Source organism: Schistocerca piceifrons, chromosome 1 (genome assembly GCF_021461385.2).
Source record: "Schistocerca piceifrons isolate TAMUIC-IGC-003096 chromosome 1, iqSchPice1.1, whole genome shotgun sequence".
Lineage (NCBI taxonomy): Eukaryota > Metazoa > Arthropoda > Insecta > Orthoptera > Acrididae > Schistocerca > Schistocerca piceifrons.
Genome location: NC_060138.1, coordinates 136,759,540 through 136,774,169, shown reverse-complemented (window position 1 = coordinate 136,774,169; position 14,630 = coordinate 136,759,540). Strand labels below are relative to the sequence as shown.

General features: G+C 42.9%; 1 protein-coding gene across 1 annotated transcript in view; it reads left to right on the top strand.

Moving 5' to 3' along the window:
• Positions 1-14,630, top strand: part of LOC124805755 — a 100,474-nt gene that overhangs the window by 29,049 nt on the left and 56,795 nt on the right. The window lies entirely within an intron of this gene.

Sequence of the window (14,630 nt, the reverse complement as noted above, 5' to 3'; positions counted from 1 at the left end):
CTTTTAAGTAGAGATGATGGAAGACATTTACCAGAAAGATCTCTGAGGGCCATAATATTTGTGCTTGTCTAGGGGAATGCTATGGCCTGCACAGTCAAATGCTTTTGATAAGGCGTGGTAAAAATCAGTTCCAAATTTGTTTCCTTTTCCCGTTTTTATTTTACGTAACCTCATTCCTGTACTGAAAAACAGCTCGTTCCCTGAGAGAGCACTTCTAATCATAAATTAAGAGTTACTTTCCTAGTTTGAAATAGATGCCTTATGGTTTTTGAGTATATAATCCTTTCTAGTCCTTTCGAGGCGCTTCTAAAATGGTCTGAAAATAACATTTGGGAAAACAGCTTCCGATAGTGATATATGTAAAGGACAGGACTTAGTACTTTACTTGAGACATTATCAGCTTCCTGACATGTTTTCATTGAATGCGTCAATTACATTTTCATTTCCTTCGGTACAGCCTTTGTATATGTAGCATCGCTTCTTCCATTTACTCTGTTGCTTTATCCTTGAACTCTGATTGTTAAAAGAATTGGTTGCATGACTCCTTCTGTTATTTGGCTGTTGTCTTCATTAACAAAGTCTTTGCATTACTTAATTACTTTTCTATTTTTTCTTTTGACCCTACCATCTAGATTTAGTTTAATTATTTGAATTCTGAATTTAGTCATTATATAGAAGTTCCCCCCGTCCCCCATGAACAATGGACCTTGCCGTTGGTGGGGAGGCTTGCGTGCCTCAACGATACAGATAGCCGTACCGTAGTTGCAACCACAACGGAAGCCAGAGAAGCGTATGGTTCCTGAAGAGGAGCAGTAGCCTATTCAGTAGTTGCAGGGGCAAGTCTTGTAACACTAACCAAAACGGCCTTGCTCTGCTGGTACTGCGAACGGCTGAAAGCAAGGGGAAACTACAGCCGTAGTTTTTCCCGAGGGCAAGCATCTTTACTGTATGGTTAAATGATGATGGCGTCCTCTTGGGTAAAATATTTCGGAGGTGAAATAGTCCGTCATTCGGATCTCCGGGCGGGTACTACTCAGGAGGACGTTGTTATCAGGAGAAAGAAAACTGGTGTTCTACGGGTCGGAGCGTGGAATGTCAGATCCGTTAATCGGGTAGGTAGGTTAGAAAATTTAAAAACGGAAATGGATAGGTTAAAGTTAGATATAGTGGGAATTTGTGAAGTTCGGTGGCAGGAGGAGCAAGTCTTTTGGTCAGGTGAATACAGGGTTATCAATACAAAATCAAATAGGGGTAATGCAGGAGTAGGTTTAATAAGGAATAAAAAAAATGGAATGCTAGTAAGCTACTACAAACAGCATAGTGAACGCATTATTGTGGCCAAGATAGATACGAAGCCGACTAACTCCGCAGATAACGAAGAGATTGATGAAATGTATGATGAGATAAAAGAAATTATTCGGATAGTGAAGGGAGACGAAAATTTAATAGTAATGGGCGACTGGAATTCGATAGTAGGAAAAGGAAGAGAAGGAAACTTGGTAGGTGAATATGGAATGGGGGTAAGGAATGAAAGAGGAAGCTGCCTGGTGGAATTTTGCACAGAGCATAACTTAATCATAGCTACCACTTGGTTCAAGAATCATAAAAGAAGGTTGTATACATGGAAGAAGCCTGGTGATACTGACAGGTTTCAGTTGTTGTTGTTGTTGTGGCCTTCAGTCCTGACACTGGTTTGATGCAGCTCTCCATGCTACTCTACCCTGTGCAAGCTTCTTCATCTCCCAGTACGTACTGCAGCGTACATCCTTCTGATAGAGTATATAATGGTAAGACAGAGATGTAGGAACCAGGTTTTAAATTGTAAGACATTTCCAGGGGCAGATGTGGACTCAGACCACAATCTATTGGTTATGAACTGTAGATTAAAACTAAAGAAACTGCAAAAAGTTGGGAATTTAAGGAGATGGGACCTGGACAAATTGACAGAACCAGAGGTTGTATAGAGTTTCAGGGAGAGTATAAGGGAAGGAATGACAAGAATGGGGGAAAGAAATACAGTAGAGGAAGAATGGGTAGCTTTGCGAGATGAAATAGTGAAGGTAGCAGAAGCTCAAGTAGGTAAAAAGACGAGGGCTAATTGAAATCCTTGGGTAACAGAAGAGATACTGAATTTAATTAATGAAAGGAGAAAATACCAAAATGCAGTAAATGAGGCAGGCAAAAACGAATACAAACGTCTCAAAAATGAGATCGTCAGGAAGTGCAAAATGGCTAAGCAGGGATGGCTAGAGGACAAATGTAAGGATGTAGAGGCGTAGACTACCTGCAGGAAAATTAGGGAGACCTTTGGAGAAAAGAGAACCACTTGCATAAATATTGTACGCAGCTCGTGGTCGTGCGGTAGCGTTCTTGCTTCCCGCACCCGGGTTCCCGGGTTCGATTCCCGGCGGGGTTAGGGATTTTCTCTGCCTCTTAATGACAGGGAGTTGTGTGATGTCCTTAGGTTAGTTAGGTTTAAGTAGTTCTAAGTTCTAGGGGACTGATGACCATAGATGTTAAGTCCCATAGTGCTCAGAGCCATTTTTTTGCATAAATATCAAGAGCTCTCTTGGAAACCGAGTTCTAAGCAAATAGAGGGTCTATACAAGGACGATGTTCTTAAGGACAATGTTAGGGAAAAGGGAGAGGATGAAGATGAAATGGGAGATATGATACTGCGTGAAGAGTTTGACAGAGCACTGAAAGACCTAAGTCGAAACAAGGTCCCAGGAGTAGACAACATTCCATTAGAATTACTGATAGCCTTGGGAGAGCCAGCCCTGACAAAACTCTACCATCGGGTGAGCAAAATGTATGAGACAGGCGAAATACCCTCAGACTTCAAGAAGAATGTAATAATTCCAATCCCATTGGAAGCAGGTGTTGACAGATGTGAAAACTACAGAATTATTAGATTAATAAGTCACAGCTGCAAAATACTAACGCGAATTCTTTACAGACGAATGGAAAAACTGGTAGAAGCCGACCTTGGGGCAGATCAGTTTGGATTCCATAGAAATATGGGAACACATGAGGCAATACTGACCCTACGACTTATTTTAGAAGCTAGTGGCAAACCTACGTTTCTAGCATTTGCAGACTTAGAGAAAGCTTTTGACAATGTTGACTGGAATACTCTCTTTCAAATCTGAAGGTGGCAGGGGTAAAATACAGGGAGCGAAAGGCTATTTACAATTTGTACAGAAACCAGATGGCAGTTGTAAGAGTCGGGGGGCATGAAAGGGAAACAGTGGTTGGAAAGGGAGTGAGACAGGGTTGTAGCCTATCCTCGATGTTATTCAATCTGTATACTGAGCAAGCAAAAAAAGAAAAAAATTGTAGTAGGAATTAAAATTCATGGAGAAGAAACAAAATCTTTGAGGTTCGCCGGTAACATTGTAATTCTGTCAGAGACAGGTAAATGAGTTTTGCTATTTGGGGAGCAAAATAACTGATGGTGGTCGAAGTAGTGACGGTATAAAATGTAGACTGGCAATGGCAAGGAATGCGTTTCTGAAGAGCAGAAATTTGTTAACATCGAGTATAGATGTAGGTGTCAGGAAGTCTTTTCTGAAGGTATTTGTATGGAGTGTAGTCATGTATGGAAGCGAAACGTGGACGATAACTAGTTTAGAGAAAAAGAGAATAGAAGCTTCCGAAATGTGGTGCTACACAAGGACGCTGAAGATCAGATGGGTAGATCACATAACCAAGAGGAGGTATTGAATAGCGTTGGGGGGAAGAGGAGTTTGTGGCACAACTTGACTAGAAGAAGGGATCGGTTGGTTGGAAATATTCTGAGCACCAATGTAGTATTGGAGGGCAGCACGGAGGTAAAAATCGTAGAGGGAAACCAAGAGATGAATACACTAAACAGATTGAGACGGATGTAGGTTGCAGTAGGTACTGGGAGATGAAGAAGCTTGCACAGGATAGAGTAGCATGGAGAGCTGCATCAAACCAGTCTCTGGACTGAAGACCACAACAACAACAACAACATAGAAGTTTGTTGAATTTTTAATCGTTATTGTTGTATGTAGATTTTCTTATACACTACTCGGTCATACACCTGCGAACTTATTGGAAATCTGTTCATAACTGTTTTTTCACTTTGCTGCGGATGAACTTTCAGGTATGTAGGGACTAATTATGTTTAGTGCCCGCTCCTTGTGACAGCGATTGCTCTTTACTACGAATTTGTCGCCACTTGTGGTACTAGGATGATAAAGTACATGGCTCGACACCTCTTTCAGTATCACTTTCACTTGTTAAGTACTTATTGCCATCATTGTACTCCTCATGTTAGGTTGTCCGCAGAGTCGAGCGTATACGACGTCACATATTCCACTGGCTCAACTTGCAGAACCCAAATATTTCACCTGCCGCTTGTTTCTCGCTCTGCGAAATAACTTGGATTCCTGTCTGTCGAAATGTCAACATCGGCAATTGTTATTTTTGACATAATACATTGTTTGATTTATTTATCGTTGCCCTTGCTCTGTCTCGTGTTAACACCACTAGCACTGTAGCACTGTTCTGAGTTACTCATCGACTAAGCAGTTCAAGTACGCTCCGCAGCCTCACGCTGTGCTCACTATCCTGTACCTCCAGTCCTGCCGCGTCGTCACTAGCAGCCAGTAGTGTAGCATGATGGGGCGCTGAATGTCGTAAACACCATTGGCATTTTGTGACCTCGCTCTCAAGGGGCTCCCTGGCATTTGAGCAGTGTTAAGTATCAAACGTATGTTGAAGAACGGAAATTTTCTTCATAAGTGTGATAAGTGACTAACGGAATTTGAGTATGAATATTTTCGATTCAATAATCGAGATAGAAGCTAAGGAGTTTATTTTTGAGTTCTTCAGGAATGCTGCAAGAGCGTATTAATGTTTTGCATTATTGAAATTGTGGTATAGATATTTAGGTAGTAGATTTGCTGTATGGATTACTTTTATAGGAAGATGAGGTTGTCCTTGCTTAAAGTTATTTCTTAAAGTCATGTTATGTAAATATTACGGTAAGTATTAAGTTGATATTTAAAGCATTACTTTTTGACATAGAATTTCATTTGAATTTTGCTAGTTGTCATTTCTTACCAGTTAGAATTCCCACCCTTGATTCAATTTATTATACAGGGTGATTCAAAAAGAATACCACAATTTTAGGAATTTAAAACTCTGCAACGACAAAAGGCAGAGCTAAGCACTATCTGTCGGCGAATTAAGGGAGCTATAAAGTTTCATTTAGTCGTACATTTGTTCGCTTGAGACGCTGTTGACTAGGCGTTAGCGTCAATTGATGCTAAGATGGCGACCGCTCAACAGAAAGCTTTTAGTGTTATTGAGTACGGCAGAAGTGAATCGACGACAGTTGTTCAGCGTGCATTTCGAACGAAGTATGGTGTTAAACCTCCTGATGGGTGGTATATTAAACGTTGGTATAAACAGTTTACAGAGAATGGGTGTTTGTGCAAAGGGAAAAGTTCTGGACGGCCGAGAACGAGTGATGAAAATGTAGCACGCATCCAGCAAGCATTTGTTCGCAGCCCAGGGAAATCGACTCGCAGAGCTAGCAGAGAGCTGCAAATTCCACAATTTCAGCAGGATGGAGCGCCACCACATTGGCACTTATCTGTCCGTAACTACCTGAACGTCAACTACCTGAGGCGATGGATCGGCCGCCAGGCAGCCCGTGACAGAGCACTTCATCACTGGCCTCCAAGAAGCCCTGATCTTACCCCCTGCGATTTTTTCTTATGGGGGTATGTTAAGGATATGGTGTTTCGGCCACCAGCCACCATTGATGATTTGAAACGAGAAATAACAGCAGCTATCCAAACTATTACGCCTGATATGCTACAGAGACTGTGGAACGAGTTGGAGTATCGGGTTGATATTGCTCGTGTGTCTGGAGGGGGCCATATTGAACATCTCTGAACTTGTTTTTGATTGAAAAAAAACCTTTTTAAATACTCTTTGTAATGATGTATAACAGAAGGTTATATTATGTTTCTTTCATTAAATAAACATTTTTAAAGTTGTGGTAACCTTTTTGAATCACTCTGTATACATAGGCACATTTCACTTTGTGTTACGGAATTTTCACTCATAGCTTTTTTTACGTTGCTTTGCGGCAGTATGCTGTGCGCGGCTTTCGAGAAATTTGCAGAGACGTTTGTCAAGATATGAAGTAAATGAAAATACATTTTCGGGGCAGGAATTTCTTTGTAAGGCCAGTTACGCAGAAACAGTTAGCTTCGGAGTGTAGACAGTGGTGAGAAAATGATATTAAGCCTTTTTATAATTCAATATGGTCAAATTTTTGCTCAGCGCACGAATTTAGGTTGGAAATTAGTTTGTTTTGTAATTTTTTAGAAGCTTTGGTTGACAGTTTTAGGAAGATTCACTGAGATAGAGAGAAGCAGACAAGCGGTTAAATTAGAAAACGTAAAATTTTCCCACTGTGCTTTCCAGCCAGCGTCAAGCCGAGTGAAGCCCGGCAAACGCCCCTTACCGCAATCAAATCGACAGACACGCAGAACACAGAGATCAGAAGATACTGCCTCACCTCGCATGAGCGAGATGCTTGAATCGTCTGTCAGAAAGTTGACCTCCGTGAGGAGAAGACATCTCGTCATTCTAATAGTAAAACTTTCATAAAAACAGCTATCAGCCTGCTGATATGGCGGAAAGGCAGCAAGCTGAAGTCCTGAAAGCGATTCTTGCGAGGTATAAGGGTTGTAAAGAGCCCTTAAAATTAGGCCACATACGGTCATCACCAGCCGAATATAACGTCATTACCTCGATAAGCAGTAATAAATACTCGGGCTTCGGAGCCTCGGTCGCCTTCTCTACACTGCAATACACCAACTATGAGGAAGAACCTGTGATGTACTGCTACCGTTGCGCAAGATTACTTCCAGCTTCGAGACAGCTACCTGCCTGGTGTGCTGTACTCGATCGCTGTGAGCTGCCGAACTCACAACTACAGTTGGAGATTTCTACCTCTGGCCTGCTGAACTGATGGTGTCTGGCACACTGTCCACATGTCTCAGTCTTCAGGAGACGCACTAACAGCTTCTGCCACTGACTAGTATCTGTAATAGCCGTCGACATCCCGGTCGACATCCCAGTTCTAAGCAAAGAAGGGAAGGCAGAAAGGTGGAAGGAGTATATAGATGGTTTATACAAGGGCGATGTACTTGAGGACAATATTATGGAAATGGAAGAGGATGTAGATGAAGATGAAATGGGAGATACAATACTGCGTGAAGAGTTTGACAGAGCACTGAAAGACCTGAGTCGAAACAAGGCCCCGGGAGTAGACAACATTCCATTAGAACTACTGACGGCCTTGGGAGAGCCAGTCCTGACAAAACTCTACCATCTGGTGAGCAAGATGTATGAGACAGGTGAAATACCCTCAGACTTCAAGAAGAATATAATAATTCCAATCCCAAAGAAAGCAGGTGTTGACAGATGTGAAAATTACCGAACTATCAGTTTAATAAGTCACGGCTGCAAAATACTAAACGCGAATTCTTTACAGACGAATGGAAAAACTGGTAGAAGCGGACCTCTGGGAAGATCAGTTTGGATTCCGTAGAAATGTTGGAACACGTGAGGCAATACTAACCTTACCACTTATCTTAGAAGAAAGATAAAGAAAAGACAAACCTACGTTTCTAGCGATGTTGACTGGAATACTCTCTTTCACATTCTGAAGGTGGCAGGGGTAAAATACAGGGAGCGAAAGGCTATTTACAATTTGTACAGAAACCAGATGGCAGTTATAAGAGTCGAGGGGCATGAAAGGGAAGCAGTGGTTGGGAAAGGAGTGAGACAGGGTTGTAGCCTCTCCCCGATGTTATTCAATCTGTATATTGAGCAAGCAGTAAAGGAAACAAAAGAAAAATTCGGAGTAGGTATTAAAATTCATGGAGAAGAAGTAAAAACTTTGAGGTTCGCCGATGACATTGTAATTCTGTCAGAGACAGCAAAGGACTTGGAAGAGCAGTTGAACGGAATAGACAGTGTCTTGAAAGGAGGATATAAGATGAACATCAACAAAAGCAAAACGAGGATAATGGAATGTAGTCGAATTAAGTCGGGTGATGCTGAGGGAATCAGATTAGTAAATGAGACACTTAAAGTAGTAAAGGAGTTTTGCTATTTAGGGAGTAAAATAACTGATGATGGTCGAAGTAGAGAGGATATAAAATGTAGACTGGCAATGGCAAGGAAATCGTTTCTGAAGAAGAGAAATTTGTTAACATCGAGTATAGATTTAAGTGTCAGGAAGTCGTTTCTGAAAGTTTTTGTATGGAGTGTACCCATGTATGGAAGTGAAACATGGACGATAACTAGTATGGACAAGAAGAGAACAGAAGCTTTCGAAATGTGGTGCTACAGAAGAATGCTGAAGATAAGGTGGGTAGATCACGTAACTAATGCGGTGGTATTGAATAGGATTGGGGAGAAGAGAAGTTTGTCGCACAACTTGACTATAAGAAGGGATCGGTTGGTAGGACATGTTTTGAGGCATCAAGGGATCACAAATTTAGCATTGGAGGGCAGCGTGGAGGGTAAAAATCGTAGAGGGAGACCAAGAGATGAATACACTAAGCAGAAACAGAAGGATGTAGGTTGCAGTAGGTACTGGGAGATGAAAAAGCTTGCACAGGATAGAGTAGCATGGAGAGCTGCATCAAACCAGTCTCAGGACTGAAGACCACAACAACAACAAATCCCGGGCCCTCCATTCTAGGCAGCCTGTCCCGTAGCTCGTGTCCAGACAGTGCAGAGGTGCTGGAAGATTACCCGAGCACACGTCATAGATGTCTACCAGAGTTTTGGTAAAACCACACCCTCTGTCCTAAAAGTGTTTGGAACAGGACATTGTGTTCCGTTAGTTCCATTTTGATCAAGATAGGTAATTCCAGGAATCCACTAAATTATAGGCCCTTGCCATTAACGTCGACATACAGCAGGATTTTGGAACGTATATTTTGTTCGGACATTATACATTACCTCTAATATAACGGTATTTCGAGATTTCCATAAGGTTTTTGGCACTGTACCTCACAAGCGGCTTGTAATCAAATTGTGTACTTGTGCAATGTCGTCCCAGTTATGCGCCTGGATTCGTGATTTCGTGGCAGAGAGGTCACAATTCGTAATAACCGGCAGAATGTCGTCGAGTAAAACAGAAGAGATTTCTGGTGTTCCCCGAGGTAGTGATACACGTCCTCTGCTGTTCCTTATTTAGGAGACAATCTGAGCCGTGCTTTTAGGTTGTTTGCAGATGATGCTGCCGTTTATCGTCTAGTAAAGTCTTCAGAAGATCAAAATAAATTGCAAAACGTTTTTAAAAAGGTATCTGTATGTTGCGAAAATTGGCAATTGTCGCTAAATATTGAAATGTGCGAAGTCATCAACATGAGTGTTACAAGGCAGCCTTTAAAAATCCGTTACAAGATAGTTCAATCAAATCTAAAGGGCGTAAATTCAGCTAAATAACTAGGAATTAAAAGTACGAGCAGCTCAAATCGAAAAATAAACACATAGAAAATGTTAATGAGAAGGCGAACCAAAGAGTTTTATTGGCAGAACACTTAGAAGATGCGACATATCTACTAAAGAGTCTGCCTACACTACGTCTGCTGTGCAGCGAGCTACGTAAATTAAGTATTGACTGTATTTTTCTTACTTGTCACTTCCTCTTCCGTGTGTTTTTGATTTTAGGAAGCTTTAATTGTCGAGTGCTAGTAATAGTGTTCCATAGATTTCGTGTTTGTTTTGAACACAGAGTTCCTTTAGTCAGCCATACTGCCAGTAGTGCCAGTGTCGTCGTAACTGCCGTCTGCGTCACGTCTGCTGTACAGCGAGCTACGTTAATTTAAGTATTGACTGTATTCTTCTTACTTTTCACTTCTTCTTCCGTGTGTTTTTGCTTTTAGGAAGCTTTAAATGTCGAGTGCTAGTAATAGTGTTCCATAGATTTCGTGTTTGTATTGAATACAGTCAGAGAGAGTCCCTTTAGTCAACCATAGTGCCAGTAGTGCTAGTGCTTGTTTTGAATACAGTCCAGAGACAGGTAGTGCTATTTTCATTGTTTTCTACAAGAAGTGTTTAGCAACCACAGTTTAGTCAACTATCAGCCGCCTTTAGTGAATTAGCAGTCTAGTTAAAAGTTGATTAACTCTCTACAGTAAATTGATTTCTTAGGATGGATAGGAAGTGTGACTGCTGTGTACGGGCGCCGAACAAGCTGGCCACTGTTCGCGAACAGCTGAATGTGTTGACGGCCGCGGTCAGTCGTCTTCAGGCTGCTGCCTCGGAGTGTAGCGGCAGTGGGGAGTCTGGTGCGCCGCGTGGTACACCCCAGGTGTTACATGCTTCACCCACTGTCCCTGCTGGCGAGTCATCTTCGTGAGTACTGCGTGCGGTTGGGTCACCTTCTCCCCAAGGGGAGTGGCGGGTTCAGCGGCGTTCGCGGCGCTCGAGGCGGAGGGTAAATGTGGAGGCTGGCCGCGCGGCATCGCCCGCTCTGCCTGTGAGTGGACATGTGGCCGCCTCTTCAGCAAGGCCCGAGCAAGCAAACTGGGGGGGGGGGGGGGGGGGGGGGTTATTAGTGATTCGGAGCTCCAACGTTAGGTAGGTGATGGAGCCCGTTAGAGAAATAGCGGAAAGGTCGGGGAAGAAGGCCAGTGTTCACTCTGTGTGCTTGCCGGGGGGTTTCATCTCGAGATGTGGAGGAGGCCCTGCCGGCGGCGATATAGAGCACTGGGCGCACCCGACTGCAGATTGTTGCTCATGTCGGCACCAATGACTTCTGCCGTCTGGGTTCAGAGGTCATCCTCAGTTCATACAGGCAGTTGGCGTAGTTGGTGAAGGCGGAAAGCCTCGCTCGCGGGGTGGAATCTAACTATTTGTAGTACCGTTCCCAGAACCGATCGCAGTCCTCTGTTTTGGTCCAGAGTGGAAGGCTTAAACCAGAGGCTCAGACGATTCTGCGGAGATCTGGGGTGCAAATTTCTTGAACACCGCTATCAGATGGAGAATTGTAGGCTTCCCCTGAATAGGTCCGGCGTGCAATACACGCAGGAAGCGGCTACAAGGGTAGCGGAGTACGTGAGGAGGGCACAGTGTGTATTTTAGGTTAGAGAATTCCCTCCCTAGGCCCGACAAGACGCCTCCTGAGACGCGGCAAGGTAGGAGTAGGCGAAATGCAACAGGGAATAACAATATTAATTGCTAATAGTAAACTGCAGGAGTGCCTGTAGAAAGGTCCCAGAACTGCTCTCATTAATAAACAGTGCCAATGCTCACATAGTACTAGGGACAGAATGTTGGCTGAAACCAAATGTAAATATTAATGAAATTCTAAACTCAGATTGGAATGTATACCGCAGAGACAGGCTATAGTAATAAGAAGTGCAATAGTATCGAAGGAAATTTACGGAGATCCGAAATGTGAAATAATTTAGGTGAAGATCACGGTTAACTAGGCGCTCAGTCCGGAACCGTGCGACTGCTACGGTCGCAGGTTCGAATCCTGCCTCGGGCATGAATGTGTGTGATGTCCTTAGGTTAGTTAGGTTTAAGTAGTTCTAAGTTCTAGGGGACTGATGACCACAGATGTTAAGTCCCACAGTGCTCAGAGCCATTTGAACCATTTTGAAGATCACGGTTAAATTAGGCTCAGACATGCTAATAGGATGTCTCTATAGACCCCCTGGCTCAGCAGCTATTGTGGCTGAGCACCTGAAGGATAATTTGGAAAATATTTCGAGTAGATTGCCCCACCATGTCATAGTTCTGGGTGGAGATTTTAATTTGCCGGATATAGACTGGGAGACTCAAACATTCATAACGGGTGGCAGGGACAAAGAATTCAGTGAAATTTAATTAAGTGCTTTATCTGAAAACTACCTTGAGCAGTTAAACAGAGAACCGACTCGTGGCGGTAACATATTAGACCTTCTGGTGACAAACAGACCCGAACTATTTGAAATAGTTAACGCAGAACAGGGAATCAGCGATCATAAAGCTGTTACTGCATCGATGATTTCAGCCGTAAATAGAAATATTAAAATAGGTAGGAAGATTTTCTGTTTAGCAAAAGTGACAAAATGCTAATTTTAGAGTACCTAACTGCTCAACACAAAGGTTTTGTCTCAAGTACAGATAGTGTTGAGGATCAGTGGACAAAGTTCAAAACCATCGTACAATACGTGTTAGATGAGTATGTGCCAAGCAAGATCATAAGACATGGAAAAGAGCCACCGTGATAGACCAACCGAGTTAGAAAATTGCTGTAGAAGCAAAGGGAACTTCACGGCAAACATAAACATAGCCAAAGCTTTGCAGACAAACAAATATTACGCGAAGTGAAATGTAGTGTGAGGAGGGCTATGCGAGAGGCGTTCAATGAATTCGAAAGTAAAGTTCCATCTACTGACTTGGCAGAAAATCCTAAGAAATTTTGGTCTTATGTCAAAGCGGTAGGTGGATCAAAACAAAATGTCCAGACACTCTGGCCAAAATGGTACTGAAACAGAGGATGACAGATTAAAGGCCGAAATACTACATGTCTTTTTCCAAAGCTGTTTCACAGAGGAAGATTGCTCTGTAGTTCCTTCTCTAGATTGTCGCACAGATGACAAAATGGTAGATATCGAAATAGACGACAGAGGGATAGAGAAACAATTAAAATCGCTCAAAAGAGGAAAGGCCGCTGGACCTGATGGGATACCAGTTCGATTTTACACGGAGTAGGCGAAGGAACTTCCCCCCTTCTTGCAGCGGTGTACTGTAGGTCTCTAGAAGAGCGTAGCTTTCCAAAGGTTTGGAAAAGGGCACAGGTCATCCCCGTTTTCAAGGAGGGACGTCTGACAGATGTGCAACACCATAGACCTATATCTCTAACGTCGATCAATAGTAGAATTTTGGAACACATATTGTGTTCGAGTGTAATGATTTTTCTGGAGACTAGAAATCTACTCTGTAGGAATCAGCATAGGTTTCGAAAAAGACGATCGTGTGAAATCCAGCCCGCGCTATTCGTCCACGAGACTCAGAGGGCCATAGACACGGGTTCCCAGAGAGATGCTGTGCTTCTTGACTTCCGCAAGGCGTTCGATACAGTTCCCCACAGTCGTTTAATGAAGAAACTAAGAGCATATGGATTATCAGACCAATTGTGTGAGTGGATTGAAGAGTGCCTAGATAATAGAACGCAGCATGTCATTCTCAATGGAGAGAAGTCTTCCGAAGTAAGAGTGATATCAGGCGTGCCACAGGGGAGTGTCGTAGGACCGTTGCTATTCACAATGTCCATAAATGAGCTTGTGGATGACGTCGGAAGTTCACTGAGGCTTTTTGCGGATGATGCTGTGGTACATCGAGAGGTTGTAACAAAGAAAAAATGTACTGAAATGCAGGAGGATCTGCAGCGAATTGACGTATGGTGCAGGGAATGGCATTTGAATCTCAATGTAGACAAGTGTAATGTGCTACGAATATACAGAAGGAAAGATCCCTTATCATTTAGCTACAATGTAGCAGGTCAGCAACTGAAAGTAGATAATTCCATAAATTATCTGGGAGTACGCATTAGGAGTGATTTAAAATGGAATGATAATATAAAGTTGATCGTCGGTAAAGTAGATGCCAGACTGAGATTCATTGGAAGAATCCTAAGGGAATGCAATCCGAAAACAAAGGAAGTAGGTTACAGTACGCTTACTCGCCCACTGCTTGAATACTGGTCAGCAGTGTGGGATCCGTATTAGATAGGGGTGATAGAAGCGATAGAGAAGATCCAACGGAGAGCAGCGCGCTTCGTTACAGGATCATTTAGTAATCGCGAAAGCGTTACGGAGATGATAGATAAACTCCAATGGAAGACTCTGCAGGAGAGACGCTCAGTAGCTCGGTACGGGCTTTTGTTGAAGTTCCGAGAACATACCTACACCGAGGAGTCAAGCAGTATATTGCTCCCTCCTACGTATATCTCGCGAAGAGACCATGACGAAAAAATCAGAGAGATTAGAGCCCACACAGAAGCATACCGACAATCCTTCTTTTCACGAAAATACGAGACTGGAATAGAAGGGAGAACCCATAGAGGTACTCAAGGTACCCTCCGTCACACACCGTCAGGTGGCTTTCGGAGTATGGATGTACATGTAGATGTAGATGTTTTTCCATCCTATGGGATCTTTTACAGACAGGATGAATGGAGTACATCGAGATAGTTCAAAGAAGGACAAAAAGTTTTGTATTATCGAGAAAAAGAGAAGAGAGTGTCACATTCATGGTACAGAATTTGGGGTGGACATCCTTAAAACAAAGGCGTTTCTCGTCGCGGCGGGATCTGCTCACGAAATTTCAATCAACAACATCCGTCTCCGATTGCGAAAATATTTTCTTGTCGCCGAGCTGAATACCAAGAAACGATCGTCATAAAAAATAAGGGATAGCAGAGCTCGCACGGAACTACGGAGGTGTTAATTTTTTCTGCGCGTTTTTCCAGAATGGAATAACAGAGAGTTATTGTGGTGGTTTAATGAATCCTCTGCCAGGCACTTGGTGTGATTTACGGAGTGTCCCAGCAGATGTAATAGATG